Source organism: Musca domestica, unplaced genomic scaffold (genome assembly GCF_030504385.1).
Source record: "Musca domestica strain aabys unplaced genomic scaffold, Musca_domestica.polishedcontigs.V.1.1 6, whole genome shotgun sequence".
Classification (NCBI taxonomy): Eukaryota; Metazoa; Arthropoda; class Insecta; order Diptera; family Muscidae; genus Musca; species Musca domestica.
Genome location: NW_026712363.1, coordinates 25937523 through 25951341, shown reverse-complemented (window position 1 = coordinate 25951341; position 13819 = coordinate 25937523).

The window sequence follows — 13819 nt, the reverse complement described above, 5'->3', positions numbered from 1 at the left end:
TTTTTGCTGTTTAGATATGAGATAATGGGAATAATTGTTTGGCTTCTCGCTCTCTCTCTCTCCCTCTATTTCTCTATTTCTCTTGTAAAAGGGTATTTTTTAAGCATTGGCCATTTTTTTTTATCAGAAATTAGTTTTGCTTTAATTTTCAAAAAGAAAATAACGTTTGAAATCTTTTTTTTTTATTATTTTTTAATAATTTTTAATTTTATTACTTTTATATAAATTTTAATTTTTATAATTTTTATACCCTCAGCCATACGGCTAGAGAGGGTATATATCATTTGATACGTCAAAAATGTGCTTCAGCGAAATAACGTTTTAGGACATTTGAAGTCGATCTAGCTATGTCCATCCCTCCGTCCGTTCGCCTATCTGACTGGCTGGTGCGCACGATACCTCTCGAAGGGAGTATACGATTTGATCCAAACTTGGCACATCGTAATATTATCAGCAAACTTAGATCGAGTTCGGAGTTGGGCAATATCGGACCACTCTCTCTGGTACCGCCCCACAAAATATCGAAATTTTCAAAAAAATATATTCTCTGCACAGAAAGAGAAAGGATTAACCGATTTTGCTCCAACTTTGCAAATCCTAATATTTGCATCAGTGCTAGATCATGTGAGAAAATGAACAATATCGCTCCACACCATCACGTACCTCCCCCACAAAGGTTCAAAATTTTAAATAATTAAAAGTCTTATAAAATGTGATGTAAGAGTCCGATTCTCTTCAAATTACACACATTACAATATTTTTATTAACCCAAGGTGTGGTGTGAAGATGGGATATATCGGTCCACTCCTTCTGGTACCTCCCCCACAAAGGGTCAAAATTCTGAATATCCATAAAGCTCATTAAAACGCGAAATTAACATCCAATTCCATTCAGACTGGGCACATCTCAATATTTCCATCAACTCAAGATCTCTTATAAAGATGGTAGAGATCCGACAATTCCTTATGGTACCTCCCCCACAAAGGATCAATATTTTGAATAACCAAATCGATCATAAAATCCGAAATAAGCATTCCGTTCTCTCTAAATTACACACATCGCAATATTTCTATCAACACAAGATCTGTTGTGAAGATAGGATATATCGGTCAACTCTTTCCGGTACCTCCCCCACAAAGGATCAAAAATTTTGAATAGCCGTGAAGCGTATAAAACGCGTTATTGACATCCGTTTCCATTCAGACTTGGCACATCTCAATATTTCCATCAACTCAAGATCTCTTATAAAGATGGTAGAGATCGGAAAATTTTTCCTGGTACCTCCCCCACAAAGGATCAAAATTTTGAATATCCATAAAGCTCATTAAAACGCGAAATTAACATCCAATTCCATTCAGACTGGGCACATCTCAATATTTCCATAAACACAAGATCTCTTATAAAGATGGTAGAGATCGGACCATTCCTTATGGTACCTACGCCACAAAGGATCAAAGTTTGGAATAACCAAAACGATTATAAAATCCGAAATAAGCCTTCGATTCTCTCCATACTTCACACATCGCATTATTTCTATCAACACAAGATCTGTTGTGAAGATGGGATATATCGGTCCACTCCTTCTGGTACCTCCCCCACAAAGGGTCAAAATTCTGAATATCCATAAAGCTCATTAAAACGCGAAATTAACATCCGTTTCCATTCAGACTTGGCACATCTCAATATTTCCATAAACACAAGATCTCCTATAAAGATGGTAGAGATCGGACCATTCCTTCCGGTACCTCCCCCACAAAGGATCAAAGTTTTGAATAACCAAAACGATCATAAAATCCGAAATAAGCATTCGGTTCTCTTCAAATTGCACACATCACAATATTTTTATTAACCCAATATTTGGTGTGAAGATGAAATATATCGGTTCAATCCTTCTGGTACCTCCCCCACAAAGGGTGAAAATTTTTTAATATCCGTGAAGCTTAAAAAACCCGATATTGACATCCGTTTCCATTCAGACTTGGCACATCTCAATATTTCCATCAACTCAAGATCTCTTATAAAGATGGTAGAGATCGGAAAATTTTTCCTGGTACCTCCCCCACATAGGGTTCAAGATTTTGGCAAACAAAACGTTCACAGAAATCGAAATAAGCATCCAACTCTCTTCAAATTTCCCACATACAAACCTATTTGCCAACACAAGATCTCTTGTGAAGATGATACATATATCTGCGAATAGCTTCTGATATCCCACACACAAAGGGTCACAATTTTCAATGCTTTTATCTGTCATAAATTGTGAAACAAGTCGGCGATTTTTTACTACAATTTGCTTTATCTACATATTTCTCTCAAGTGGAAACCTGAGATGAAAATGGATTTCTTCGGTCGCCTATATCTTGTTTGAAATTAATCACTTTGAAACGAAAGACTTGAGGAACAAACTTTGATAAGCCTCAAAAATGGATTTTCTCCATGGGATCTACTCAAGAGATTACCTCAGAGAGTTAAATCTCTTAGAAATAGAAACAAAAAGGACAAAAGACTTAAGGCACAAACTTCACTAACAACTACCCATATCAAAGACATTTTCTCAGAGAGCAACCCGTTAGAGTTCATCTCAGAGAGTTAATTGCTCATAAAAACATTATGCTCGGGATAAAAGACTTAAGACACAAACTATGCAATCAAGTGAGAAAAGGTAATGTTGCCAGATCAAAATATTACAGATCTCTTCTCAGAGTTCTCAAAATGAAATACATTGTAACAAAAGACTTAAGACACAAACTTTACTAACTCCCCATATCAGAGACATTTTCTCAGAGAGCAACTCAGAGAGTTAATTGCTCATAAAAACATTATGCTCGGGATAAAAGACTTAGGAAACAAACTTCACCGAGCCCCCAAAATGCCTTTATTATTAAAAAAACCCTAAGGAAAAATATTAATAAAGACAACTATGTTGCAAAAAAATAATGTCTAAAAGGCACTCAAAACTTCAAAATCTTTCGGAAAAAAATTTGATTTTTCTTTAAAAATATCTGAAGAGCAAACCATATAATGAGCTTCATATCTGCAAAACAGCAATGCCATCAAAGAGAGAACTGTACAAACTATAAAAAGGTAATAACAGTTTAAGCGTAGGCCGATGCGGCATTATTTTCTCCTGTAATTTATACCCTTGTAAATGTGTACGTATGTATCTCCATGACTTAATGTGTATTTTTAAAATTAACGGTCGTTTAAATGGCGTATATATGTTGTTGTTTTGTAATTTATTAATTAATACCGGTTTATTAACATGTCTCAAGTCGCACATTTACTTTTGTTTGTTTTTTTGTTGGGCTTTCAAATGTCTCACAAGATTTTTTGTTTTCTCAGAATTTAGATGTTATTCATAACAGATCATGTCATTCCATTTTATTTATAGATAATTTATTTGTTGTGTTGTTTTACATTTATGCTGCCATATATGGTCAAATCGGTATTCAGTGTCTACGGAAAATGTTCCGGTTTCACAATACAAAACGTCGAACAAAAAAGAAACCAAAAGCAAAATATAATTAATTTTTATTATATGCGCATTGTCGGGATGAGTCAGAGATTTAAATTTGTAACAAAAAAAAAAAAAAAAAAATTAAAATAAAAAATATGGAAAAAATAATTCTTAAATTCAGATGAATTTTTTTGAATCATGCGAACCAAACTTGTCTTCTTTAAATCATTTCAAATGTTTGAAAATTAAGCTAAAATTCAAAGCGTTTTTAAGAAAAAAAAAAATCTTCTCAATTTTTGTTTAAAATTTTAAAGGCCTTTTAAAATCTCCCATTTTTATACCCTACAGCACATAGTGGTAAGGGTATTATGTCTTTGTGAATTTGTTTGGAACATACAGAAGGAAGCGAGATAGTCTCATAGTCACTTTTGAGAATCTTCATAGAATCACTTTCTGAGTCGATTTATGCCTGTCAGTCCGTCCATCCGTCTGTCCATGAATTTTTGTGAACAAAATGCAGGTCGCATTTATTATCCGATCGAGAGGAAATTTTCCAAATAATATTTGTTTGGTACAAGAACAAACCCTATGGAAATTGGTGAGAATCGGTAAAAATTTAGATATAGCTGCCATATATATCTTCAACCGATTTCAGGTTTATTGTGCACCAAATAGTTAATATCAGCCTAAATGGACCGAATTTTGAAACTTCCGGCCGAATTCAGTCTAGAAGCAAGTACACCAAATTTGATGAAAATCGGTTCAGATATAGCTGTAGCTTCCATGCACATGTTTCATCCGATTTGGGGTTTTAGGTCCCTCACATGCGTAATATGCACTCCACAAAAATGATCTTTGGTACCAGATACCAGATACAGCCCAGAAATACCTCTGTAAAATTTCATCGAAAACGGATCAGATTTGTTAGAGCTCCTATCAATATCTTTATCCGATTTCAGGTTTATTGTGCACCAAATGTCCAATATCAGTTCAAATTACCTGAGTTTTATCACTTCCAACGGAATTCGGTCTAGAAGCAGGTACATCAATTTTGGTGAAAATCGGTTCAGATATACCTATAGCTCCCATGTATATGTATCATCCGATTTGAGGTTTTTAGACCCTCACATGCGTAATATGCACTTCACAACAATGATCTTTGGTACCAAATATCAAATACAGCTCAGAAATAAGTGTCTAAATTTTTGTCAAGATCGGTTAAGATTTGGATATAGCTCCCATATATATCTTCAACCGATTTCGGGTTAATTGTGCACCAAATGGCTAATATCAGTCCAAATGACCTGAATTTTAGCATTTCCAACGGAATTCGGTCTAGAAGCAAGTACATCAAATTTGGTGAAAATCGGTTCAGATATAGCTATAGCTCCCACATATACGTTTCATCCGATTTGGGGTTTTATGGCCCTCACATGCGTAATATGCACTCCACAACAATGAGATTTGATAACGGACAGCAGGTACAGCTCGAAAATACCTCAGCCAAATTTCATCGAGATCGGTTCAGATTTTTTACATACCTTCGATATACCTCTTCATACGATTTTACGGTTATTGTCCACCATATCTGCAATGTCAGCCCAAATTTAATGGATTTTTTAATTTCCAACCGAATTTTTCCATTTGGTGAAACTCGGCCCGGGGTGTCTATTGCTCCAATAAATATTTTTTAATATAATTCTTATCGAAGTCATATCATGCACCGTCCGTAAGTTATATTTGTTGAAAATCGATTCAGAGTTGGATATAGTTCTCAAATTGAGACTTCCCTAAAGCCATGATACGCATTCAACTAAGGTTCATAGATGGTATGATCTACTTCACATAAATTCCCAACATAAGATACAAACCCAAATAATTTAAAGGAAATTATATCCCTCACTCTCTCTCTCTCTGTAACAGTTAAAACAAATCCTCTCACCATTACAAGGTAATGAATAAATACAAAAGACTTAAGGCACAAACTCAGTAAAGAGAGAAACTACCTTTTAATAAAAGTTGTAGGGTATCTTATAGTGGGCCCGCCCGACTTTTGACCTTACCTTACTGGTTTCTTTTACAGAGTTTCACAGCCTTAAAACCGTAATCTTCTTTCAAAATATTTTTTATTTTTTCAATTATTTAAAATCTGCAGATTTTTATGCTTTTTCTTATTTTTTGTATTTTATTATTTTTTCTCTGATTTTAATTTTTATTTCACAAAAATGAAAGACTTAAGACACAAACCCAAATAATTTGAAGGAAATGATAAGAGCAAATTTGTGATTACATTGGTTTTTAACACACACTCTCTCTCTCTCTCTCTCTCTCTCTCTCTCTCTCTCTCTCTCTCTCTCTCTCTGTAACAGTTAAAACACATCCTCTCACCATTACAAGGTAATGAACAAAAACAAAAAAGACTTAAGGCACAAACTCAGTAAAGAGAGAAACTTTACCAGTTATTCAATTTATCTCTGTGACTTCAGAGCATAGATGGGCAAAATAATGAAAGAGAAATACTTAAGAGAATTCTAAAATAGCTTTTTTGCATTGAATTTTTTACTTATTTAATAATTTTTACACAAAATTTATAATCAAAATTAGCTCAAAAAACTATTTTATAGCAACATAGCAAATTGAGGGTGGACAAGAGAGCCTTTTATATTAGATAAAAAAGGTACCCATTAAAATTATTTCCTCATTTTCATAAAAATAAAAATTAGCGAAAGAATTAAGATTTTTCCTAAATTTTAATTATAATCTATTCTCAGCTGTATCTCATAACTTCCTCTTGGCATTTTCTTAATAATACCCGACTTAAAATATTTTTAATGAATTACCAAACCTTGATAGCAAAAAAAAACCCAGAATCATAATGAAATTAAAAGTTCCCAAGAACTTGAAGACTCTATCGTATCTATCTTTGTTGCTTTTAGTTTCTACTTTTTTTGTTCACAACCACAAGTCAAAAACCTTTTTGTTTTTTGATGAAATCACAACATTACGCCTAATTAAATAATGCCACAAAATATTTTGTGAAAAAAAAACAAATTCTGAAAAACCCTCAAGAAGACGAAAAAAATACGAAAAATCCATTTACCCATAACCGTGGCTACAACTTAACAAGTGTATAATTTTGATGACCTCCATTAAAAAAAAGAAGCAGAAGTCGAAAAAAAATGTTGAAATATTTCCTCTTAGTGATGATGACGGCAACTTGGTCGTGGTTTTTTTTTTAATAGAGCATAAGCTGGGCTTTACGCCTTGATTGTGCTAGTGTGTGTGTGTGAAGCATGAAGTGTAGACCAATTGAAAGTAAGTGAAGCAATGCATGGCCATAACATAATGATGACGTTGCCAATGTGAATGACGATCTGCTTCTTTGGTATGTGGTTCACGTAATTGTGGGAAATTTTCCATATTGAATTTTTTTTGCTTTGTTTTTCCTTATCTTTCTTTGGTTTTCTTTTATTTTTTTATTTTTCTTTCAAAAATGTCTGCCATGCTCTATGATTTTATTTTTTTTCTATTTAAATTGTATGGAGGGAAACGCCACCAGGTTTTTTTTTGATTTCAAAAGTCTTTGAAATATTTGCCTTAAAAATTCATATTGGGTTGGGTTAGAAACTGGAATGGGAACGGGTTTTTCATTATGATTTTTTCATTGTTATTAGTGTGTGTGCTGGTGACCAGCACCATTCACCACTAATTTAAATGTATTATGATAATGAAAAGCTTAGAGAGAGGGGGTAGGGGGCATTGCATATCTAATCCCAGCCAGAAATTGGCTAAATGCCTGGCCGGCTGACCGGTGGTTTACTGGGAAACTGATGGCCAATCTAGAGATTCTGATTTGATTTCTTTTTTTGGTTGAAAAAAAGCAACCGCACCCTTAAATGTTGCAGTTACACTTACCGGAGCATTTAGTATTTTTTTTTTAATTTGAAAAAAAAAATGTTTTTTGTTTTTTTTTTTGAAGAGAAAAAAATAATGAAAAAAGCTTTGTTTTTTTTTTTTTTGAAGAGGAAAAAAATCAAAAATAATTTTTTTTTTTTTTTTTGAAGAGAAAAAAAATAATAATAAAAAATAAAGAAATATATAAACATGTTATTTAATAAATAAATAAAATAAATAAAAAAATAAAAAAGTAATAAATAAAAATAATAAATAATAAATAAATAAAAAATTGTCATATTTTGTACAAAATATTCACTTCGAAACGAAAGACTTAAGCAACAAACTTTAATACCCCTCAAAATGGATTTTCTCCACGCAATCTATTCAAGAGTTTATCTCAGAGACACAAACTTCATTAACTCAACATATCAAAGGCATTTTCTCAGAGAGCAACTCATTTGAGTTCATCTCAGAGAATCAGTTGCCTATGAACTTTTCGTAAACTTAAAATTCTAATTGGCAAAACCCCCTTTGGTACATCAATCCTATACTCCATTAGTGACTCTCATTCCAAATTTCATTGCTATTTTTTATTTTTGATAAATTTCACTAATTTTCATACCCTTTTAGTACGAATTTCCAAAAACCCAGCCATATCACAAGCCTACGTACCAAGACTAACCCTTGTGAAAAATTTCAAGATTCTAGCTTCAACCGTTTCCTTTCGTCTGGGAACTGATTCTCAGTCAGTCAGTTATTTCACAGCTATTTTATATGGAGATAGCTCTCTCTCTCCCACACACACAAGAAGCACAATTATAACAAAGGAAAAAGAAACTCAGAGAAATAGATAAAAGTATTCTCACATCTCTCCCACTCCCAAGAAATAACATCAAAACAAAAGACTTAAGACACAAACCTGGTGGATATTCAAAGAAAACTCTCTCTCTCTGTTTTACTCACATAAAAATATTTTCACATGACTATTCCAGAATGAAAGACTTAAGACACAAACCTCAGAGAAATAAAAAAAAAATCTCAGAAATGGTCTCAAATCGAAAGACTTAAGACTTTAATAAAATCAATACAAATATAAAAAATATATATATTTATTATTCTTATATCCCTCAACCAATAAATTCCTAGAAAAAAAAAAACAAAAGACTTAAGACACAAACACCAGGGAATTAAAATAAATGTTAATATTTCAATAAACATTTTTTACCTCAAATTTCTCTCACCTTAAATATGCCTCTCAAAAAGAAAGACTTAAGACACAAACCTGGTGGATATTCAAAGAAAACTCTCTCTCTCTGCTTTACTCACTTAAAAATATTTTCACATGAAATAACCTCAAAATGAAAGACTTAAGACACAAACCTTTAAAGAAATAAAATCAATAAAAATATTAAAAAAAAATATTTATTATTCTTATATCCCCCACCCAATAAATTCCTAGAAAAAAAAAAACAAAAGACTTAAGACACAAACACCAGGGAATTAAATGTAAATATTTTAAGGAAAATATTTTCCATTTTTTCTCACCAAAAAAATGCCTCTCAAAACGAAAGACGTAAACCTGGTGGATATTCAAAGAAAACTCTCTCTCTCTCTCTCTCTCTCTGTTTTACTCACTTAAAAATATTTTCACATGATTATTCCAGAATGAAAGACTTAGGACACAAACCTTTAGAGAAATAAAAACAAACCTCAGAAATGACCTCAAATCGAAAGACTTAAGACACAAACCTTTTGGGGAAATAAAATCAATATAAATATTAAAAAAAATATATATTTATTATTCTTATATCTCTCACCCAATAAATTCCTAGAAAAAAACAAAAGACTTAAGACACAAACACCAGGGAATTAAATGTAAATATTTTCCATTTTTTCTCACCCAAAAACTGCCTCTCAAAACGAAAGAATTAAGACACAAACTTGGTGGATATTCCAAGAAAACTCTCTCCCTCTCTGTTTTACTCACTTAAAAATATTTTCACATGAAATAAATTTTCAAATTTCTCTCACCCAAAAAATGCCTCTCAAAACGAAAGACTTAAGACACAAACCTTGTGGCCATTTAAAGTAACTTAATTTCTTCGCCGTTTTAGTAACCAATTAAACACACGAAAAATAAATTAAATGAAAAATAAAATATTACAAAGCATTTAACCTTTTCTCTTTTTGCAAAACATAAAATGCCAAATAAAATAATTTATTAACAAACATTAACTTTTTTTACATTTTCAGCCACTTTCAAATCGTGCAAATGTAATAATTGTTGGCACAACACATGCGGCTGAAACTCATCGTCGTCGTCGTCATCATCATTATCATCATTGCCATCATCCAATGAGCTTTAAGCCGGTTCGCCAACCACTTAGAGTGCCATAATTCATGATGCGTTGGCGTTGTCAATTAATTTGCTGGGAAAACGAGAAAAAATCGCTTAAGACGGGACCGCCGCATTAAATATTTTTGGTCATTCATTACACGTTTATAGGTTGCTATTATTTTATTTATTTTTTTTTTCTTTCTTGTCTCTTGTTTGCGTGCCATGATTTGTTACGGTAAGTATTTTTATTGCCTGAAATTTTGATTTAGTTTTCCCCCACCCCAGTTTTTAGGTGGTCATCATCGACAAAACCTTATGTGAATACATGATTAAACAACATTATGCGTAAGTCCCCCCTCCCCTCCCCAGATGACAGCAAATGAATTTTGGTCAATGATATTACGCTGCTCAAATATTAATTACAAACAATTAACACCGTTTCTTTCATAAAAACGGAGAAAAAATTTTAAATTTATTGCCTTCTTTTACGCGAACGTGCCTTGTGATTTTTAAGTGGCCATCAAGTGTTAATCCAATTACAAAAATTTAAAGTGTTATTGCCAAAACTGTACCAAACAAAAAAAAAAACGAGAAACCAAAACTATTATCGCCATTTATGCGCTTCGCTTCGAAACCTCGCAAAAACAAGAGGTGTTATGTTCTCTTTGGTTATCTAGCTGTATGAGTTCTATATGACGTCATAAAGCTAGCTTACCGAAGTTAATGCTAACACTCGATCAACTAATAAAGTGTCCGTGTGTGTGTCTGTGCAGATTTGTGAAAGTAGTGCAAATTAAAGTGCAGAATTTGAAAAAAAGTGATAATTAATATTCATTAGGAGTTCGGTGAGACAGTTTTATTTGTATGTGAAGTGTGCAGAGGCGGGCCTGGGAAGCTTTCGTAGAAGAGCATTAGAATGTGCTCTACAAAATTTCTTCAAAATTAAGTTTTTAAATGCAAAAGCAGAAAGTGTTCCATAAAATAGCAGAAGGTCTGCTATAGAATAGCAGACGGTCAGCTATAGAATAGCAGCAGAACGGTCTGCTATAGAATAGCAGCAGAACGGTCTGCTATAGAATAGCAGCAGAACGGTCTGCTATAGAGAATAGCAGCAGAACGGTCTGCTATAGAGAATAGCAGCAGAACGGTCTGCTATAGAGAATAGCAGCAGAACGGTCTGCTATAGAGAATAGCAGCAGAACGGTCTGCTATAGAGAATAGCAGCAGAACGGTCTGCTATAGGATAGCAGAACAGTCTGCTATAGGATAGCAGAACGGTCTGCTATAGAAAATAGCAGAACGTCAGCTATAGAATAGCATAACGGTCTGCTATAGGATAGCAGAACGGTCTGCTATAGAAAATAGCAGAACGGTCTGCTATAGAAAATAGCAGAACGGTCTGCTATAGAAAATAGCAGAACGTCAGCTATAGAATAGCAGACGGGTCTGCTATAGAATAGCAGTACGGTCTAGCTGCTATAGAATAGCAGCAGAACGGTCTGCTATAGAATAGCAGCAGAACGGTCTGCTATAGAATAGCAGCAGAACGGTCTGCTATAGAATAGCAGCAGAACGGTCTGCTATAGAATAGCAGCAGAACGGTCTGCTATAGAATAGCAGCAGAACGGTCTGCTATAGAATAGCAGCAGAACGGTCTGCTATAGAATAGCAGCAGAACGGTCTGCTATAGAATAGCAGCAGAACGGTCTGCTATAGAATAGCAGCAGAACGGTCTGCTATAGAATAGCAGCAGAACGGTCTGCTATAGAATAGCAGCAGAACGGTCTGCTATAGAATAGCAGCAGAACGGTCTGCTATAGAATAGCAGCAGAACGGTCTGCTATAGAATAGCAGCAGAACGGTCTGCTATAGAATAGCAGCAGAACGGTCTGCTATAGAATAGCAGCAGAACGGTCTGCTATAGAATAGCAGCAGAACGGTCTGCTATAGAATAGCAGCAGAACGGTCTGCTATAGAATAGCAGCAGAACGGTCTGCTATAGAATAGCAGCAGAACGGTCTGCTATAGAATAGCAGCAGAACGGTCTGCTATAGAATAGCAGCAGAACGGTCTGCTATAGAATAGCAGCAGAACGGTCTGCTATAGAATAGTAGCAGAACGGTCTGCTATAGAATAGTAGCAGAACGGTCTGCTATAGAATAGTAGCAGAACGGTCTGCTATAGAATAGTAGCAGAACGGTCTGCTATAGAATAGTAGCAGAACGGTCTGCTATAGAATAGTAGCAGAACGGTCTGCTATAGAATAGTAGCAGAACGGTCTGCTATAGAATAGTAGCAGAACGGTCTGCTATAGAATAGTAGCAGAACGGTCTGCTATAGAATAGTAGCAGAACGGTCTGCTATCGAAAATAGCAGAACGGTCTGCTATAGAAAAATAGCAAAAGGTCTGCTATAGAAAATAGCAGAACGGTCTGCTAAAGAAAAATAGCAAAAGGTCTGCTAAAGAAAAATAGCAAAAGGTCTGCTATAGAAAATAGCAGAACGGTCTGCTTTAGAATAGTAGAAGGTCTGCCATAAAAAAGCAGAAGGTCTGCCATAAGAAATAGCAGAACTGTCTGCTATAGGAAATAGTAGAACGCTCTGCTATGGAATAGGAGATGCTCTGCTATAGAATAGCATAACGGTCTGCTATCGAAAATAGCAGAACGGTCTGCTATAGAAAATAGCAGAAAGGTCTGCTATAGAAAATAGTAGAACTGTCTGCTATAGAAAATAGCAGAACGGTCTGCTATAGAATAGCCGCATAGGATTTCAGTGAGATACTCGGGGTAATCACTTGTTTAAACTTTATCATTCATATTCCCCCAAGACCCTATACTTTGGATGACTTAGCGTTTCGGATGACATTCGCAACAACACCTATCGCAAACTGTGTGTGGTACCTCAACGTAGGAAAGAGAACTTATGTGACGTAGTACTATTCGCTTCTTCCTATCACTCTTGGCGTGCTCGATAAATTGGCTCGACAAGTGACTTCGGTCCCATTATCCTTTTTCCCAGGATTCGAAATATTAAGTTAATCTTTACCCACAGTTTACCCATATCGGTTCGAATGTTATGGCCCTTCAGATGGTCTAGATGGAGATTTTTTAACCTTCACTATCAATTTGAAGTTCATTCGCTAATCTCGCCGCATTTGCTAGTAAATTTGATCGTATTTCGGTTATTCGGCCAGCCAGTATATAGCCAGCGGCTTTAGCTTTTTTGCTACACGAACATCAGAAGGATTGGGCAGTTCTCTGAAGCAAGTGAAGTGAGCTTTCTCATGGTTAAGGGAAGCCCGTCGTTCAGAGGTGATGAAATCGGGGTTTCTATGGAGACGACTGAGAAGGTGGTCTGGCTCAAAACAAATGTCGGGTTGCCAAGTCACGTCATTTATCAGACCGGGTGTCAGTATGGTAGTCTCCTCTGGGGGCATCCTCGTTTACCATGCGAACTGTGTAGCAGTTAATCTGCTCTGCCTGCCCTCTGGTCATTACCTAGGACAGAATGACACAACACATAGTAGGCAGTAAAATCCTCTAGTACAAGGCGGTTATTAGAGAATTTAAAAGCATTGGATTCTCACATTAAGCACCTCACATTCTCACCTGGCGTAAGATGCTGTTCAAGAGACTATACTCCGAAGACGACTCGGATGTCGATTATCATAAATTCCACTATCTCATCAATCATACCTCGGAATATCAGGCAAGTGAATTGCAAAAACGATACACCATCCGAAGTTGGAATAACAACAAGTGATGCTGTGCGTAGAAGTTACTATTCAAGATACTGTGGTAGGATTCTATGCTCCGAAGACTACTCTGACGTTGATGACCAAGACGCGAGCTCTCTGGGTACTACATTGTTGCGATAAAACGTTCGCTGTAGTCTCGCAACCAGGTTTGTACAGAACAATTGTTAAAATGCACCCATCCTTGGCATCCATCGCACCGAGACAGGTATGTGGTGGATGATATTTTGATAAGCCTAGGTTTTCTTCTACGTACGAAAAGAATCTAAAATAGACACACCAGGATATGCTGCTTCCAAAGCAAAAAAATAAACACGAATACACATTCACTGAGGTGGCAGCCGCTGTTGTTACAGGTCAATCCGGTGTC